General features: G+C 37.7%; 1 protein-coding gene across 6 annotated transcripts in view; it reads right to left on the bottom strand.

Annotated features, from left to right (window-relative positions):
• Positions 1–18,885, bottom strand: part of ADGRL2 (adhesion G protein-coupled receptor L2) — a 684,472-nt gene that overhangs the window by 653,037 nt on the left and 12,550 nt on the right. For 3 of the 6 annotated variants that reach the window (XM_031654066.1, XM_021925176.2, XM_021925212.2), the window contains exon 1: positions 17,335–17,819. The exons of 1 other annotated variant lie outside the window; for it this stretch is intronic. The gene's annotated coding sequence lies outside the window, so the exon portion shown is untranslated. Of the gene's footprint in view, positions 1–17,334; positions 17,823–18,885 lie in introns of those variants that run through there. 2 more of the 6 variants (XM_021925156.2, XM_031654239.1) reach the window with 2 other exon arrangements.

Genomic DNA, 18,885 nt, shown 5'->3' with positions numbered 1-18,885 from the left:
AAAAAAGAGTCTGCCAGTGTATAAGATAAATGGCAACTCTCTTTAGCAATTTTTTGGTTGGCTACAAATCCTGTAGACTAATGGATGTCTTCAAAAATGTTGATCTGGACAGTGAGATGAACTTGGTGATGAACTTGAAAGAAGACCATATACTAGCAACCATGAAAACACAGGGAAGACTGGTCTCCTTTGCTATAAAGCAAATGATGATTTCTGTGAGAGCTCTCATAATGCTAGAACTGAAACAGGCAATGTTTGTCTGATGCTTTCATGGTATTCATAAAGGGGGTGGCTTGTTTACTCAGCCCATGGCTCTCCATCCCTCAAGGGACAGGGAGCATGCAGGTGAGCGAGTGCAGGGGCTGGGATGAGCGCTTCGGGGCACCAGCAGGAGCAGAACTCTGTGCCACACCATGGCAGCATCTAGGGGGACACCTACAATCTCTGGAGCCCCAGAAGGTGTGTGTTCCAGTGCGCTCTTTTAGCTTCATCATCCGTGGATGGCTTACGTGTTTAACAGCCCAGTGTGACAGCCCTCTGTATCCCAAGCTCTTGTTCGGCATCTAGGAAGAATCAGGTTGCACAAGCAAATTGAAGATGATAAATGCCAGGGATTTTATTGCTGTTGGAAGCGGCTCTCGGTGGGAAGGGTTGGAGAGCTGGAAAGTGGATGGAGTGGGAAGCTAGTCTTCCCCTGGACATCGACTACCCCCAGCTGAACTCTTCTTTGAGGTCCTGCTGTCAAGCTGTTCCTGTGAAGTCAAGGCTGCTTTTCGCTGTTGTCAGGCTCCTTCTTCTCTTTTTCCTTCTCTCCTGCTCCTCTGCCAGTGAAGCCTGGGGTTTTCATGGGTACAAGATGGGAGACAGGGCAGGCCAGGGTGGTTTTTGAAAAGGTAACGTTCGAGTGGGAAAATGGGGAGGCAAAGTTCTCACTTTGGGCCACTTGTCCAGACTTGAGGATGGGGCCCTCGCCGGGGACTGCCCTCTTCTACCCAGTATTTCCCTGCCTCCTGTCCATATCAGAATGACACATGAAAAAGTTTATGAACTCTTTCCAGAGGAGGATTAGGCCATCCAGACACCCCAGCTGAGTTAGAGTGCTCTCTCTGCTCCTTTGGATTATGGTATGAAATAGAAACTTTGTGCACTGACAACCATACATATATAGGTCTAGTGCACTTCATATCAGCAATCCTCAGGGACCTGGGCAATCAGCACAAGAATATTACAAACGCAGTTAAGAAACAGTCCAAACTCAGATGGAAGATCAAGGAAATGGACACAGTTAACTGGCTCCGCCAAGACTTACAGTCTCACTTGGTTCTACACCTGGCTAATATTTGAAATTAGAAAACTATTCCTCATCAACATGAGTGAAATAGAGGGTTAAAATGGGCTACTGTGGAACCACTCCCTTTTCTAATCCTTGATTAGTGTCATAATCAGTCGCATTCATATTTTTATCAGTATATTTAGAAGAAGCAGCATTATTATAGCTTGCACAAAAGGTTTCCAGAAATCCTGTTCTGAGTGGTGCAGGCAAAGAAGGGAGGTGAAACATCTCTGGAAGTGGCAGGCTGGCATAGGAGAGGAGAATCTCCGACAAGGCCACTGAACGTTAATCAGGAGTGAAAAGAATGGTAACGTGAAGGTCATCACAATGGGAGTATGATCATAATCTCCCTTGTCTTACAAACAGCTACACTTAAAGCAGCCTTGCACTTAAAACAGGGAATTGCTGAAGAGAAGAAAGGGTTAGGAAATTTTTGGAATCTAGGTTCCAACTAATGTTGCTATCGATTGAAGTAGAAGTTTTCCACTAAGCACTGCAAGTGTTGGTAAACTCCATGAAGGAAAGAGCGTGCTTTTATTTATTTATTTATTTATTTATTTATTTATTTATTCATTCATTCATTCATTCATTCATTCATTCATTCATTTATTTTACACTGTAGCCCTATTGCATGTTACACAGGAGCCTGGCTACTAGTAGGATTTAATACGTGTAGAATAACTAAAGGAAGGGATGAATCCCTAAATCTGTGAAAACTGAGAGATGGTGAAAGAAATGCATACATTATGTTCCTCCTTCCAAAACTGTTTTAGATATTAGGGAAAATGGAGTTGTGGGGAATGTTTGAGGGGCAGTTGGAATCATACATACAAATTATGTTTAATCCTGTATTCGTTCGTCTGTACTCTGAAAGGGGTTAGTTCTTTTGTGAATGCATATTTTATTTCTCACACTAAGTTATGTGTTTTTGTGAACAAGAATCACAGTTTTGGTTTGGGGGTGAGGGTTTGGCTTGTGTAGACTTCATTTCGATACCTTGTATGTGTAATCAACTAATGAATGAAAATAGTGTGGGACACTGGAAAGACACTGGACCGAATCAGAATTTATGGATTTAAGATCCAGCTCTGGCAATATGATTTTAAATTAATTGCACACCCCCAGATTTCCAATTTCATCTGTAAAATGGGATAATGATATTCAACAGGAATTTTTGTGTGTGTATGTGTGAGGATTAGGTGAAATCCTTCACAAAAAATATTTTTAACTGCAGAAGCATATGCAAATATTAAAAAACACATATTTATCTTATTATTATAAGATCATTCATAAGGCCTTGGAAGAATTGCAAGATTCAAACCCATTTGATTTTATATTTTGGCTCTTTCATAGATGCAACCTTGGGCAAGTTACTTAACCTCATTTTTAAAAGGAGGAATTTGTGATGGTTAGTTTCAAGTAAGGAAGGCTCATTTTTGGTAATAGAAAATATACTGCAACAAAGGAACATGTGAAGCCCTTGACATAGCCCACTGTATTTAATCAACACCAAAGACACCTTTACACCTTTATTTCTTTTTTCCTGAAAACACTTTTCCCTGCTCTTCAGCTTCTGCTGTCCTTCAAATATCTATCCTGTGAGGATTCTTAGTGTCCCTGACTGGCAACTAATTCCTCTAAGGTACTGACTGATAATCAATGTGCGATAATGACTTCAGGCAGAGGTGAGCAACTATTTTTTACAAGTGCCAATTCTGAGAAAATAAAAGTGTTAATAGGTCATACACAAAGAAAGAATATAGGAAAAGTTACCAGAAATCTCGCCACTCATAGGTGGCCCTTGTAAATGTTAACAAACCTTTTTCATTGCTTTTTGTTTACTGTTTTATTAAGACCTTTGAAGAAATATATATTTATGTAACATCAATTTTAATGGCTGGAAAATCATAACAGTAAAATTGGCATTTTTAAAGCCACTAAAATGGTAATATCCTGATATATTTGGGAAAGTTGCGACACAGAAATCATTTTCTAACCTTTCATCCTGAAATTGGAAAAATGTTTAAAAGAAATGAAACGAATATGACAGAAAGACTGGATCATAGGTTATAATGGTAGTTAATAATAGCTAACCCTTTTGAGAATGTATTTATCTGAAAAAAATGTAGTATAAGCATTATTGAATTGATGTTCGCATGATGGCTAAGATGTAAGTATCATTTTTATAGAAGAGGAAACCAAGATACGGGGAGGATGAGCAGCCTATGTAGGCTCACAGATGGCAAGTGGTAGAACCAGATGAAACCCAGGCTAGCTGGTTTCAGAGCTTGTGCTATTAACCGTTATGCTATGCTGAAACTATCAGGAGAAATCTTGTGTTGGTCTATTTGAACTGCTGTAACAAAATGCCATAAACTGGATTATTTGTTTTATTTCTTAAAGTTATGGAGGCTAGGAAGTCTAAGATCAAGGTACCAGCAGATTTGGTGTCTGGTGAGGGCTTTTTCTTTAGTTCAAAGATGACACCTTTTAGCTGTGTCTTCACATAGTAGAAGGGGTAAACAGGCTCCCTCAGGCGTCTTTTATAGGAGGTACTAATCTCATTCATGAAGGTGGAGTTCCCATGACCTAAGCTAAGTCCCGATCATCTCCCAAAGGCCCACCTCTTGGGGGTTAGGTTTCAACACTCAGATTGTAGTAGGTCCTCTACCTGCTGCTCCCTTCAAGTCTGTCAAAAAAGCTGCAACTGGAGGCTGAGATTGAAAGCAAACTCTCATCTAAGTAAATTGAATGAAGTTACCAATAATGCATTTTGTATTTTCCTAGTGACCAGACTCTTGTCAATGTCATCACCACCACAACCATGCCACCATCACTGCATCATAGCAATCTCATCACAGTAATAATTGTGGACTACCACAGAACAATATCCTATCTATAGCTTTCCAGTAAATTTGTAAGTAAGGATTTTTTTTTTTTGGCTTAGGGAACCCCCAGCACTGAAAGGCTAAAAAGAAAGTCAAGGAGGCCAGGTGCTGTGGCTCATGCCTGTAATCCCAGCACTTTGGGAGGCCAAGGCGGGTGGATCAAGGTCAGGAGTTCAGGATCAGCCTGGCCAACATGGTGAAACCCCCGTCTCTACTAAAAATACAAAAAGTTAGCTGGGCGTGGTGGCAGGTGTCTGTAATCCCAGCTACTCGGGAGGCTGCGGCAGGAGAATCGCTTGAACTTGGAGGGCGGAGGTTGCAGTAAGCCGAGATGGAGCCACTGCACCCCAGCCTGGGCAACAGAGTGAGATTCCATCTCAAAAAAAAAAACAAAAAAAAAAAACACACACACACACAAAGTGAAGGATGTGTCCAGGGTAAATGCAGCTAAAGGGCTGTGTCCTCTGCTTGGATGCTTAGGCTCTAAGAAGGGACCATGAAAGGTGTCTCTGGTAATTCTATGTTGTTTTCAGTCCACTTTTTTAAGTAGAAGAGCAGATTTAGGATAGAAGCCCAGGTTGGCAATAAAAAGTCCAGGTCCGGGTATTTCCCTTTGGGTCCCTCTGTGTAGTGGTTACACTCTGGTAGATGCTAAGGAAAGCTTTAACATAAACACCTTTTAAATGATTTATTCCAATAGCCTCACTTTACAGCATTGTGAACAACATCTACAAGGTCTAGAGAGGTTTCATGATTTGCCCAAAGTTACACGACCAGATGGTGGTACAGCTCATTTCAGAAACGAGTTTCCTAATTCCCAGGTCGCTGAACTTACTAGTGTATAAACTGTAAACTCATTTCAGTGTAAAAGATCACAATCTTATGATGATACATCTTTGTCCAAGGGGAAAAAAATAAAACAAAGGTAGAGAAAAACATACTTTTAAAACACAAAACGACAACACAAAAACTGAACTAATGCTTTCAAATTTCATATGAAATTCTACATCCCTCTCTCTTTTTAAAACTTTCTTGCTTTGATGTATTACTAGAGAAAATAAGGCGAAAGGCACATATGTTATGGGTGTTTGGTTCAATTTCAAATAAAAGTATTATCGTTATACATTGCTATACATGTTTCCTCAGAGGAGTCCAACATTTTGGGTACATTTCAAGCTTGTGTAAGTTTCAAAGGCCATGTAATCATTCAGGTAATGGCAAACAAGAACATCTACCTGGGGTTAAATTGCATTTCAGGTTTGAATTTAATGTTTCCAAAGCTCTTGGAACATAGATACTGCTAAATTTGATTAATATAAATCAGTTTGTCCCCATGAGGTATTTACACAACTTGATTGGCATATAAAATATTTTATGAAAGTTCTATAAAGATTCTTAAGCTTTTTTGATTTCTAAGCTCTGCTAAAATATTTTATTTACTGATCAAATATACTACTAATAAAATAGGAGACTCCAGAATTAAGGGTGGAAATTGTGTTGTCTATCAGGAAAAAAAAAAAAAATGAAGTTGTGAGTACATATTCTAGAACCTTGAGTACATGTACTTATTTTGATTACTCCTGTGATATTTCTGAATATGAAACTTATGCTGTGATTTTTACACTTCAATGAAAGGCATGGAGTTGGACAAAAAATGTTTTTTGTTTTTCTCCTCATTTCATCTGGAAACCTTCTACCATGACATCTGTAGCACAAGCATCCATGTGAGTTGCAGAATCCATTTGTCACATCCAAACATCAAAATACAACTTGGGCTCATGGAAACAGTTTGTGTTGATGTATGTAAGTGGGTGTGATATTGATTTAACTTGTCCCCTAGGTCAACAGATACAACTTAACCGACATAAGTGACTTAATTTTTTGTGCTTTCTAAAATTAAACACCTTTGTTTAAGCTATATTCCAATCTGATGTCCAAAGAATTGGTTAATTTACCCTGGTTAAAATGCTCTCATATAATCTTCAAGGGTGTGATACTACATTTTACACCATAATGCATACTAACTACTCACAGTTTTAACTTTTAAAAATATTATTAAATGTCAATAAATCTATGGCATGTAAAATGGCACTGCTAACATGGTAGTTATTTGATTTCTATACTTTGTCAAATATATGTACCTCTTAATTCAATAATCCTTAAAGGCAATGCACATTGTGGTTTCCCACTCATAATACCTGACCTTTCCTTAATGTCAAACACCATTTTCCAGTAGCGAGGGAATAAAGTATATTATTTGTATATAGCTAATAATTATTTGAGGAAAGCAAATATAATACCAAAACAGTATGGCAGTAATTATGCAAAAGATGAGCACTTATTTATTGCTGTATCATGCCTGTGACTTGATGTATCATTGTCTATATTTCTACTGCCTGGATGCCATGGTCCCAAAATAGAAAGAAAACGTAACATACCCCCAAGGAGTCAAACTTACCTAATCATTATTTCAGAGCCTAAGTAATAACATAAAATATTTCCAAAACTTTCCTCTTTACTTGCAAATGTGGTACCTCTCTCTCTATCGTCTTTTGCATTCTTGCATATTTCTTTTTAGTTAGAAAGTTTCACACTGTCTGATTTTTAAAAAGCAATTACATAGGGTATGAGTATAAGGGAGTAAAGGAATCTAAAAGTGAAAAATTCCCTTTCCGTCAGTTTGATGTTTTGGTTTGATGTAGATGTAAAATAGAATTCTCATTATCATCAAATATTTATTGAGAGCATTCAATTTACCAGGCACTGTGCCAGGCACTGTGGGGCATGCAAATATGTTTAAGACATGGTTCCAGCACTTGCGGAATTCATGATTCAGTCACATATGTACTTATCACCCAAATTAATCTGTTGTTAAACTTTAAAACGTTAACAGTGATAGTTATTAATATGTGTTCTGTGTTCTTCAAAACATCCTTTGAGCAACGTTCATGTTTTCTCAAATGCACCTATCAGGTATCAATTAATGTGGACCTTAAACACTTTTTTGCACTTCTGCCTGGTGCAGATGTCAACCTCCAAAGGCGTGAAACACTTCTTTCCAGGACATGATTAGAATAGATTTGTTGAATGATGCATCTGTTGGCAGCTTGTGGTAATGGTGATTAAGTATGCCATGTGTTAACAGCTTTTGTGTACTTAGATGATAATGCCATGGTATAATAGGAAAGATCCATTCGTTTGGCTGAATTATAAAGATATTCCAGTTTAAAAGAATAATTCCTGACCCAAGGACATACAAATTCTCCAGATAACTGACCCCTGAAGCACACTTTGACTCTGATCAAGTAAGATACATTAGATATTTTTGGATTGTAGTTAGAGAAATTAAAGTTTTGTTCTCTGTAGGTTCCCCAGCAGTAGAACATTCCCCAAGGAAGTGTGCATGCAAGTTGATATAGAAATGTGTGACCTTGCTTTTCTTTAATCAGATATGACCTGCAGATGTCATGGGCCATGCACTGTATCACATGTGTTTCATTCAGTGACATGTGAGAGTTTTAGAAATCTGTTTGAATTAATCCTCATTGGGTCAGTATTTGAGATTATCTTCTGACCCCATTTTTCTGTACAATATCCACATATTTCAGATATTTTTGGTCATCCTCATCACGATGATGAGATGCTAACCATGGTGAGGAAAACTCATATTTTAATAGACATTAATCTTGTGATGTTCTAGTTTATTAGCATATGACAAATACCAGCTAGAAATGAAAAAGCCTCTCGGATGACCAAAAATATTGTGATTTACTTAAGAGCAATTTAATCAAAATAACAGTTTTCTTTCTATTTCACCTTTACTGAAATTAAAATCTGATCATCAGAAATGTGCAAAGCAAAAGAAGTAAATCTACACGAGCAGAGCTGTCAGAAAATTAATCTATAAAGATTGCAATTCTAGAGCAATATATTAATGTACTGGTAACTATAATGTTTCAGTTGAGGCAGAATAGGGACATTTTATAGTGTGAAACCAGCAGTTTTCCTCTCTGATTCTTTTAAGCTTTGGAAATAACAGTTGCTGACACGTTAGATGCCTATCATCTCAAAGTTTCACAAGTGAAAAATGAATTGGCATCTAAAAAACAGTTGGTGGTTTGGGCAGTTTTGATGTAATCAAATTATTTTAAAATTGTACTTTATATTTAGAGCTTTCTCTTCTAAAGTATGATGCTGCTCAGGCAGACATATGAAGCTAAAAGATCTTAGCTAACAGAATCCCCGTTTAGCTGTTGGAGAAATATTTTCATTAGATTTTGGGTCACAGGTCTGCAAAATAAGACACCTCAGAAGCATATTAAGGAGTAAATATAAAGACTGTGGGACAGAGACTATTAATTGTTCACCTAATATTTATTCTTCTCCTCTTCCTATGTAGCAGCTTTCCTATATTGTCAGAAACAGCAATATGTCTGTCTGCATTAAACTGTCTCTCAGCCTCCTTTCAAAATAGGGGTGGATAATGAGACAGAAAGATGAGTCTTTGGATTGGTCGGTGGGGTTGGGGGTGGGGTGTTCTGGGAAGAATGCAGTAGGATGACTCCACAGGCCTTTACTCCCTTGCCCTTCCTATTGTTTGGGAAAGTGAACATAATGACTAGAGCTTTAGTGTTATCATGCAAGCACTCACAAAAAATGGAGGCTATGCATGCAGAGTGGCAGAGCAGACAGACAGCGGGAATCTGGATGGCTCGTAATTGTGAAACCTCTGGACTTCTTTTGCGTCAGAGAAGAATTCACTAATTGAATTAAGTTACTACTGTTAATTGGATTTTGCACTAAAAGCAGCTAAACTCTATCCTAAATAAATTGATAGTTTTTTTTTTTTTTTTTTTTTTTGCAGATCATGTAAAATATCCTTTACCAGCTAATAACAAAGGAAATGAAAATCTCCCTTAAACAGTCCAGTTAAAGGGCAGACTATAAAATGATGATTAAGCACTTCTGTGCCCTTTGATGTTTTGATTCAATTGTGTGTCAAATAGCACTTTTCTGTGTGTAGGAGGAAGAGTGGGGTGGCTAGAGCTAGCTTATTTGTTGTATTAGGTGAATAAAGATATTGGAATTGAGGTGATCCTTACCACAGGGCACTTTAACATAGGTAACTATGTTAAAGTATCTGAACGTTCTCTCCAATCTTCTTTATCTGAGTGGAAAGACGCACTGTTTATCTCAGCTAATTAAATTATCTTTTTAAGGTATGACTCCCAGTAAAGTTCTGTTTCAATATTATGAATTCACTTTATAATAAGTTTTCCAAGATACTATCACTGGAGTAGGGGTAAAGACAGAAAAAAGGAGACCTAATGAATAAACTTCTAACCTAGTACTGAGGCTTATATTTTAGGGATGGGGGTTGACTTGACCTTTACTTTTACAAATGTCTGACATTAAAACAGGTTTTATTTTTAGTGGGTAACACAATTCGATGTTGCCTCTATGCTTTACGGATGGAACTCTTCTGGTGTCAAGGAAGATCTTAAACTATGGTTTCCTCAAAATTCTTTTTCCAATGAAAATTATAAATTTACTGCTCTCTGGATTAAGATTATAGCCACCTACCAACAAACCGCTGAGTATGTAGTTGGTAGGAATTCTTCCCTTTTGAAGATTACTGTAAAGAAATGTTGACACTCAGTCTCTTCTGAAAGGAAAAAGGTTTCAAATTTGTGGTATCCTATCAATGCTCCTTATGTCACTTTGAATGAAATGCAGCGTAGTCGTGTTCTTCTCTGGGACACTACTTTCTAAAAGCCTTTTTGTTTTTTGTTCCCTGAGCCTGTAGGTTATTTCAAAGAAGTGATTTTAGCCACCATGGTGCGGGGTTGGCTGGGGGCTGTCGAATGACTTCTGCGGGTTATTCAAATCTAACACTGAGCAAGATAATAGCTCAAGAAGCAACTAATGGGCCTTGTCCACGGTACTGAGATCATGTATCAGGATGACCTATACATTTTAAATGGTATTTAGTATTGATTCACAACTCTTTCGAAGTTTAAAAGAGGGCTAAGTTGTATACAAGAGCAAAGTCATAGAACAATGATCATTTAACATACAGAGGGCATGACATTTGATTATATCTAAGCTTCTTCAAATGCCAAGAAGAATCTGAAGAGAGATATTTGATATTGACTTTTTAAAGGCCCACATAGATAAAATTAATAAATCTTATTAAAGTTTATTTTAGGGATATTGATTTTAAAGTAGAAATGCACCCACAAAGAAAGTCCCGTGATAAAGGCTAATGTGTAAATTCTTTTAAAACCCGTAGTTACTGTAATTATATGGAGCATTTTACAAGCAACCAGGGACTGCTTTGGATAGATGACTGAAATTTAATCAGTTTCTGGCACAGACTGCCTTTCTTTCCACCTCGAATTTCCAAAGCACTATTTCTAGGGCAGGCCTGTTCAGATAGTGAACCTTTATTATCACATTTGATCTGTCTTTGAGCACTTTCCAAAGGAAAGGCTTCCGCAGATCTCCTAGAAGATAAAGGAATGGGATGATTTTTCTCAATAGCACATGTCCTTCCTCCCGTCCCATTCCATTCTCAGCAAACTTAATTCCGCTCTGCAGTCTGCATTTTATAATCACATGGAGCATTATGTATGAAATGCATAAAACATCGATGTGCTAATGTTGCCACCGGAGACTATCAGATAAAGAAGTAGGCATATCCTTTTGTACTCTTAGGACATAAGTGTATGTCCTGAACCTCTTTAAAAAACAACTCATTTCATTTCTAAGCATTTTGGGCTTTATTTGTATTAAGTGGCTTAGGCCTGCCAGTCCGCTGCAGGGAAATGTGAGTTTGATGTAGTTTTTAAAGCAAAGAGGAACTGGAAAAATAATCACAAATGATGAATGTGAAAATTAAGCTACCTCTAGAGTTTATGTTTTACAAGGATGAAATCGATCAGTTTATCTCCTGGCTGATTTAAAACATATCTGATTATTTCTGATGGTTCAAGATGTAATGGTCTGAAAGTCTAAATAGAATTCTTAGACTTATCTTTATTAAAACCTGAGGAACTGAAGATATAACTGTCTGGATTGATTACAGTATTTCTGCTGTGGAGAAAAATAACAGCCCTGAGTCACTTCTTGTTGTTCACATCTTCATTAATGTGCTTTATATATTTCTGTCCCTAGAGCAAATTAATGTGTTTTTTTCTTCTTTTGTATTGTAGTTCACTTAAACTTAGATTATTTGAACATAGCTGGATTGCAGTGTGACATTTGAGTCCTAGAGATCAATTGATGGTTGTTAAAGATCATGAAGAATGGCCCATTAAAACAGTTAGTATATGACAAATAACAACGTTTATGTTTAGTGTGGAAATTTATCAACTAGACAGAGCACTTATTACTGAGACCTGAATGAAAGTCTACTTGAACCAACTTATTAATCAGTCAGTGCCCTAGTCTTAACAGACTGTCTTATTAAAGAACTCTAGATATATTAAAATTGAACTCTAATGTGATAGGTACTATTCCTGAGCTACAATCACAAAGTACACAATTATTACTGAAGACTAAAGTCTATGGAAAAGAAAATAAAAGCCTTTTTTATTTCTGGAGGACTGGGATACTTTGCCTCAAATCTCTGGGTCTGATTAAACACAGTATCTAACATGGGAAGGTTAGTTATGTGGTTAATTCTTTCTCCCACTCTCCATATGTAATCACACATCGAGATATGACAAACTTAAACTTTCCACCTGCGTGTATTTATATAGTCCACACTAAAGAATCTTCTTAAATTTCTGAAGAATTTTTTTTTTTTTTTTGAAAAATTGAAGCACTACCGATGGGAAAAAAAAAAAATCATTGCTCTGGCTGGCAAGTGGTATGAATGCTTAGTGAGATCCTCTGGGCCTCTGGGCCTAGAAGAAATCATCACCATTTCTCATCCTCCACGGAGTTATTGGGGGTAGAGCCCTTCGGTACTGTGAGCCTTGGGGATGAGCAGGGATGACAACAGAGTTGAATATCATCTCAAATGACTATACGTCTGTGGGTATTGATTGTCTGGGAGTGCTGGGTTGAGAGGGATGCTTGAAGCTAAGTTTAAGCACAACATGAAAGCAAACCATTATAAATTAAAGACTTTTGCATGAGGCAAGTTTAGAGTTATATTGGAAGAGAATTCTTGGCTTCTAACCTCTGTGACTCATTTGGGTGTGGGGCTGGCTGACCTTCATTTACCTGGGAGAGAAAGTGTGCATGTTTTGGTAAATAGCCAATAGCTGCTTGATGCAATCAATCGCCCTTCTGGTAGAAAGGTGTAAGGGATGTGCCCAGTAGCAATCAACAATTAAATGACTTACCAAACACCTGCAGTGACCTAAGAGAGAATCTTCTTTGTTTTCTCAATGTCTTAAAACTTGATAGCTGAAATTCAACACAATAGCGTTGAAAAAGACTGCAGACATCTTTTAAATACAGGTGGGGTACACTTCTGACTCTGCCGGAAGAGGTACTGTGAGGGGAAACTTACCCTCTTCTAAGGCAGGTTTCTGGACAGTCTAGTTTTTTAAAAATAGTTCTTTCGTGAACTGGTTGAAGTGGACCTCTGTGTAAACTTGACATTTGTGGCTGTGGATCTGCTCTTCTACAGAACACAAAGCAATTCTGGTCTCTTCTACTGGACAATTTACTAAATATTCACTCAAATAAAAAAAACCCAACTGATCCAGTTTCTTAAACTTACTATGGCCAAAACAGGGCATTTAAACTTCTAGCTTAAAGTTTCCGGCTGGGCGTGGTGGCTCACTCCTGTAATCCCAGCACTTTGGGAGGTCGGGGTGGGTGGATCACCTGAGGCCAGGAGTTCGAGACCAGCCTAGCCAACACTGTGAAACCCTGTCTCTACTAAAACTACAAAATTAGCTGAGCGTGCTGGTGGGTGCCTGTAATCCCAGCTACCTGGGAGACTGAGGCAGGGCAATTGCTTGAACCCAGGAGGCAGAGGTTGCAGTGAGCGGAGACTGAGACACTGCATTCTAACTTGAGTGACAGAACAAGACTCTGCCTCAAAAAAAAAAAAAAGAAGTTTCCTCACCACCCCCTTAGCTCAGGGAGGTTACTCAGACCAGAAAAAGTGGGTCTTGATTGGCATCTTATTTTCTTTTCCTGATGCATCATCACATTCTCTTGATACTACTTCTAAATTGTGTGTGTGTATATATAATTTTTAACATATATAACTTAAATATATATAACGTTTTAATATATATAATTTAAAAAATTATATATATATATATATGGTTTTTTTTTTTTTTTTTTTTGGAGACAGGATCTCATTCTGTCACCCAGGCTGAAGTTGAGTAGTGCAATCATGGCTCAATTCAGCCTTGACTTCCTGGGCTCAAGCCATCCTCCTGCCTCAGCTTTCCAGATAGCTGGGACTACAGGCACATGCCACCACACCCAGCGATTTTTGTTTTTGTTTTTTGTATAGACAGGGTTTTGCCATATTGCCTGGACTGGTCTTGAACTCCTGGGCTCACGTGATTTCCCTGCCTTGGCTTCCCAAATGCTGGGATTACAGGCGTGACCTACTGTGTCCAGCCCTAAAAAAATATTTTTAATCTGTCTTTCTTATTCAGTCTCCATCTCCTCCGCTTGAAGCCTAATGACCTTCATCTCTGTCTTTCCTACTACAGTAGCCTCTTAAAGGGCTCCCTCACTACCTCTTCCCTCCTTCCAATACATTAGCCAGCCAAAACCAGAGGTATCTTTGCAAAAGTGAGTCTCCCTGCCTCACTCTGCTTAAATTCTTCAGTAGTTTCTCCTGGCACTTTCAACAGTAGTCTGAACATAGCTTCAAAGAGCTACAACAATCTGGCCTCATTTTCTTCTCACAACGTTCTCTCTTGATTCTTTGTGATGTTCCTCTTTTCTGTTCTCTTTGTCCTCAATTTTACCAAGCTCTTTTCTACTTTAAGGGCCTCTTAATTATGAGGATTGCATATGCTATTCTCATTGCTTGGAATGACCACTCTCCCTATATCCATCTTTATTAATTTGATTTAAATGTCATTTCTTCAGAGAAACCTTCCTTGACTATATGCTCCATTCCAATTAAGTCCAATCAGCTTATTTATTTCTTCATTGCAGCTCTTCCTCCTTATCACTATTTGTTATCAAATGTTTCTTTGTGTGATTATTTAAAGTCTATCTTCTCCTCTTGAGTATAAAGTCCATTTACAAAAGGATAAAAGACCAATTTCTTGACTGGATATGGTGGCTCATGCCTGTAATCCCAGAATTTTGGGAGTCTGAGATGGGAGGACTGTTTGAGTCCAGGAGTTCAAGACCAGTCTGGGTAACATAGTGAGACCCTATTCTCAACAACAACAACAAAAAAGATTAAATTAACCTAGTGCAGTAGCTCCCACCTGTGATCTCAGCTACTCTGGGGTCTAAGGTAGGAGGGTTGTGTGAGCCCAGGAGGTTTAGGCTGATGAACCTTGATTACACCACCACATTCCAGCCTGAGTGACAGTGCAAGACCCTGATTCAAAACAAAAAACAAAAACAAAAAAAACCAGAAGAATTTTCTTTTCTATTTTCTGTGTTTATGTCATACATAAGCACAGTGCTTGCCAAAATGTCAATTAATATTTGTTGAAAGATATGCATAGGCCAGGCACGGTGGCTCACACCTGTAATCCCAGCCCTTTGGGAAGCCAAGGTGGGTAGATCACTTGAGATCAGGAGTTTCAGACCAGCCTGGGCAACACAGCAAAACTCCGTCTCTACTAAAAATACAAAAATTAACTGGGCGTGGTGGCATGCGCCTGTAGTCCCAGCTGTTCAGGGGGCTGAGGCAGGAGAATTTCTTGAACCCAAGGATAGGAGGTTGCAGTGAGCTGAGTTCACCCCACTGCACTCCAGCCTGGGCAATAGAGTGAGACCCTGTCTCAACAAACAAACAAACAAAAAACAGCAAAAGAAAGATATCCATAGTGATCCATATCCATTGTTTATGATATCTCCCATTAGTCTTCTTTTTTCTAGGTCAACCACTTGGTTATTTTACTATTCCCCATATGACATGCTTTTTAAAACTTTCTTCAACTTGGCCCCTTATTTTTGATATACTGTGGTTTTCAATGTTCTCCCTTAAATGTATAGAACTAATTATAATATGCCAGACATGATCTAATAATTGTAGAATATAATGAGATCATTCTTTCTACTGTCCTTTTTACAATGTCTATTAATTTAGCCTAAGGTGGTGGTATTCTTTTTTAGCAGTCCTATCACCATTGGTGCATATTAAACTTATGATTAATTGAAGACCATAAATCTTTTTCTCCCTAACTAAAGTTCCTTGCTAGAAAACCTCCTTTAAAATTGTATATTTCATGTTTTTAACTGATGTACATCATTATGCACTTACCACGTCCTGTTACCTTTATTCCTAAATATCATATATGGTATCTTTTTGAGGTTTGTTTCACGTGTAATTTGGCTAAGCATATTTACTTTGTTCACATTCAATGTACAAAATGCAAGGGCCAAAGGTAGAAATTTGTGTTTCACCCCCAGGTAGGGTCAAAGATTCACACATTTTTGTTTATACCGTGTGTGTGTGTATATATATGTGAATTAGTCCTGTACATTCAAGGAAGAACATTGAAAAAAATAATATGTCAAAAATATCTAAAGAATATGTATTTAAGTAAACTTGTTTTTTAAATTTCAGTGTTTACTTGTAAAAATGTTAGTAAGAGTGGTGGTCTAAAAAACGTAGGCATGCCTCATTTTATTGCACTTTGCAGCTACTGTGTTTTTTTACAAACTGAAGGTTTGTGGTAAACTTTGGTCCAGCAAGTCTATCGGAATCATTTTTTCTTTTTTTTTTCAACAGCATGTAATCACTTCATGTCTTTGTGTCACATTTTGGTAATTCTCACAGTATTTCATGCTTTTTCATTGTTATGAAATCTGTGACAGTGATCTGTGATCAGTGATCTTTGATATCACTATTATAATCATTGAGGAATGCCATGAACCACACCCGTGTAAGACCATGAATTTAATGGATAAATATGTGTGTTCCGACTGCTCTACTAACCGGGTATTCTCCGGCTGCTCATCCACTGGTCTCCCTCCCTCTCCCCTCGACCCGGGTCTCCCTATTTTCTGAGTCACAACAATATTGAAATTAGGCCAATTAATAATCGTACAATGGCCTCTAAGTGAAAGGAAGGGTTGCCTCTCTCTAACTTTAAATCAAAAGCTAGAAATGATGAAGCTTAGTGAGGAAGGCATGTTAAAAGCTCAGACACGTTGAAAGATAGGCCTCTTGCACCAGTTAGACAACTTGGGAATGCAAAGGAAAAGTTTTTGAAGGAAATTAAAACTACTACTCTTGTGAGCACATGAATGGTAAGAAAGCAAAATAGCTTTATTGCTGATATAGTTTTAGTGGTCAGGATAGAAGACCAAAACAGCCCCAAAATTGCCCTAAGTAAGCTAAAACCTAATCCAGAGCAAGACCTTAACTCTCTTCAATTTTATAAAGCTTCAGAAGAAAAGTTTGAAACTATCAGAGGTTGGCTTATGAGGTTTATAGAAAGAAGCCATCTCCATAACATAAAACTCCAAGGTGAAACAAGTGCTGATCTAAAAGCTACAGCAAGTTATCCAGAAGATCTAGCTAAAATAATTGATGAAGGTGGCTATACTAAGAAGATATTCAATGTATTGAAAACAGCCTTATATTGGAAAAAGATGTCATCTAGGACTTAACTAGCTAGAGAGGAGAAGTCGATGCCTGGCTTCAAAGCTTCAGAGGACAGGATGACTTTGTTTGAGGCTAAAGCACCTAATGACTTTAAGATGAAGCCAATGCTCATTTACCACTCTGGAAACATTAGGACCCTTAAGAATTATGCTAAATCTACTCTAGAATTATGCTAAATCTACTCTGTGCTCTATAAATGGAATGACAAAGCCTGGATGACAGCATGTCTGTTTACAACATGGTTTACTGAATATTTTAAGCCCGTTATGAAGACCCACTGCTCAGAAAAAAAAGCTTTCTTTCAAAATATTACTATCATTACAATGTACCTGGTCAGTTGAGAGCTCTGATGAAGATGCACAAAGAGAAGAATGCTGTTTTTCTGTTGCGAACACAACATCCATTCTTCAGCCTGTAAATCAAGGAGGAATTTTGACCTTCAAGTCTTATTATCTAAGAAGTACATTTAATGAGGCTGTGGCTGCCATAGATAGAGTTTCTTCTGAGGGAATCTGAGGAAAGTAATTTGAAAACATTTTGGCAAGGATTCACCATTCTAGATGTCGTTAAGGCATTCATGATTGATAGGAGGAGTCAAAGTGGCAACATTAACAGGACTTTGGAAGAAGTTGACTTCTACTGTCATAGATGACTTTGAGAGGTTTAAGACTTCAGTGGAGAAAGTAACTGTAGATGTGGTGGAACTATCAAATTGAACTAACTGGAGCCTGAAGATGTCACTGAATTGCTACAGGCTCATGACAAAACTTGAATGGATGAGAAGTTACTTCTTATGGATGAGCAAATAAATTGCTTTCTTGAGATGGAAACTACTCTTGGTGAAGATGCTGTGAACATTGTTGAAATGACAACAAAGGATTTGGAATATTATGTAAGCTTACTTGATAAAGCAGCAGCAGAGTTTGAGAGGATTGACTCCAATTCTGAAAGAAGTTCTGCAGGTAAAATGCTATCAAACAACTCTGTATAATAGAGAGAAATCTTACATGAAAGGAAAAGTCAATCAATGCAGCAAACTTCTTTGCTGCCTTGTTTTAAGAAATTGCTACAGCCACCACAGCCTTCAGCAACCACCATCCTGATAAGTCAGCAGTCACCAATGTTGAGGCAAGATCCTCTACCAGCAAAAAGAATATGACTGCTGAAAGCTCGGATGATTGACCTAGAAGGCTTAGAAGACGAAATGATTCATAGGTCTTATTTTCCTCTACAATTATTGCCTTGTTCTAAGAAGTGAAATTAATGAATGCAACAAAAACTCACGATAATTTGACTTATGATTATTTTAGCCTTTATAGAACCATTCACTAGAAACATTCATAATTCCAGTTCCACTGAAAAAACATTTGTTGAGGCCCGCCCCTATGATCAGCTTTGTAGAAATGCTATTCTCAAAGACAAGTTTGACCCATTAGCCTATTGGGATCACCGGGAGAGAAAGTTAGGGAATTCTCTTAGTTTCGTGAGAAATTTGCATATTTCACAGCCTTTCTTGTCTATGATACACCCTGTTGAAAAGAATCTGGGTTTGTATTTAAGATTATGTTGCTCTGTTGAGCCAGAGCAGGACATAGAAGAGTAGGAAAAATGCTGTTGGATATATTAAAGAAGTATAACTCTGGAATTTGCTCTAAAATTCTTTCAAACAGACAAGTATCACCATAGAATTGATGGAGGATAAAATGACTGTTACATGCAATGAAAAAATGAAAGTAGAAAAAAGAAGACAGAGATGATTAAAGTAGTTGAAGAAAGGATTCATTAAGAGAGGTGAGTTTGCTCATAAGAATCAGAAATGCTGAATTTTATGACTCCAGTAGGAAAAAAAAATACAAGAAGATCTTTTTTTATAAAACATT

The sequence above is a fragment of the Papio anubis genome, chromosome 1, assembly GCF_008728515.1.
Source record: "Papio anubis isolate 15944 chromosome 1, Panubis1.0, whole genome shotgun sequence".
Classification (NCBI taxonomy): Eukaryota; Metazoa; Chordata; class Mammalia; order Primates; family Cercopithecidae; genus Papio; species Papio anubis.
Note: the sequence above shows the minus strand (reverse complement) of the source record. Positions and strands in the feature narration are given on the sequence as shown.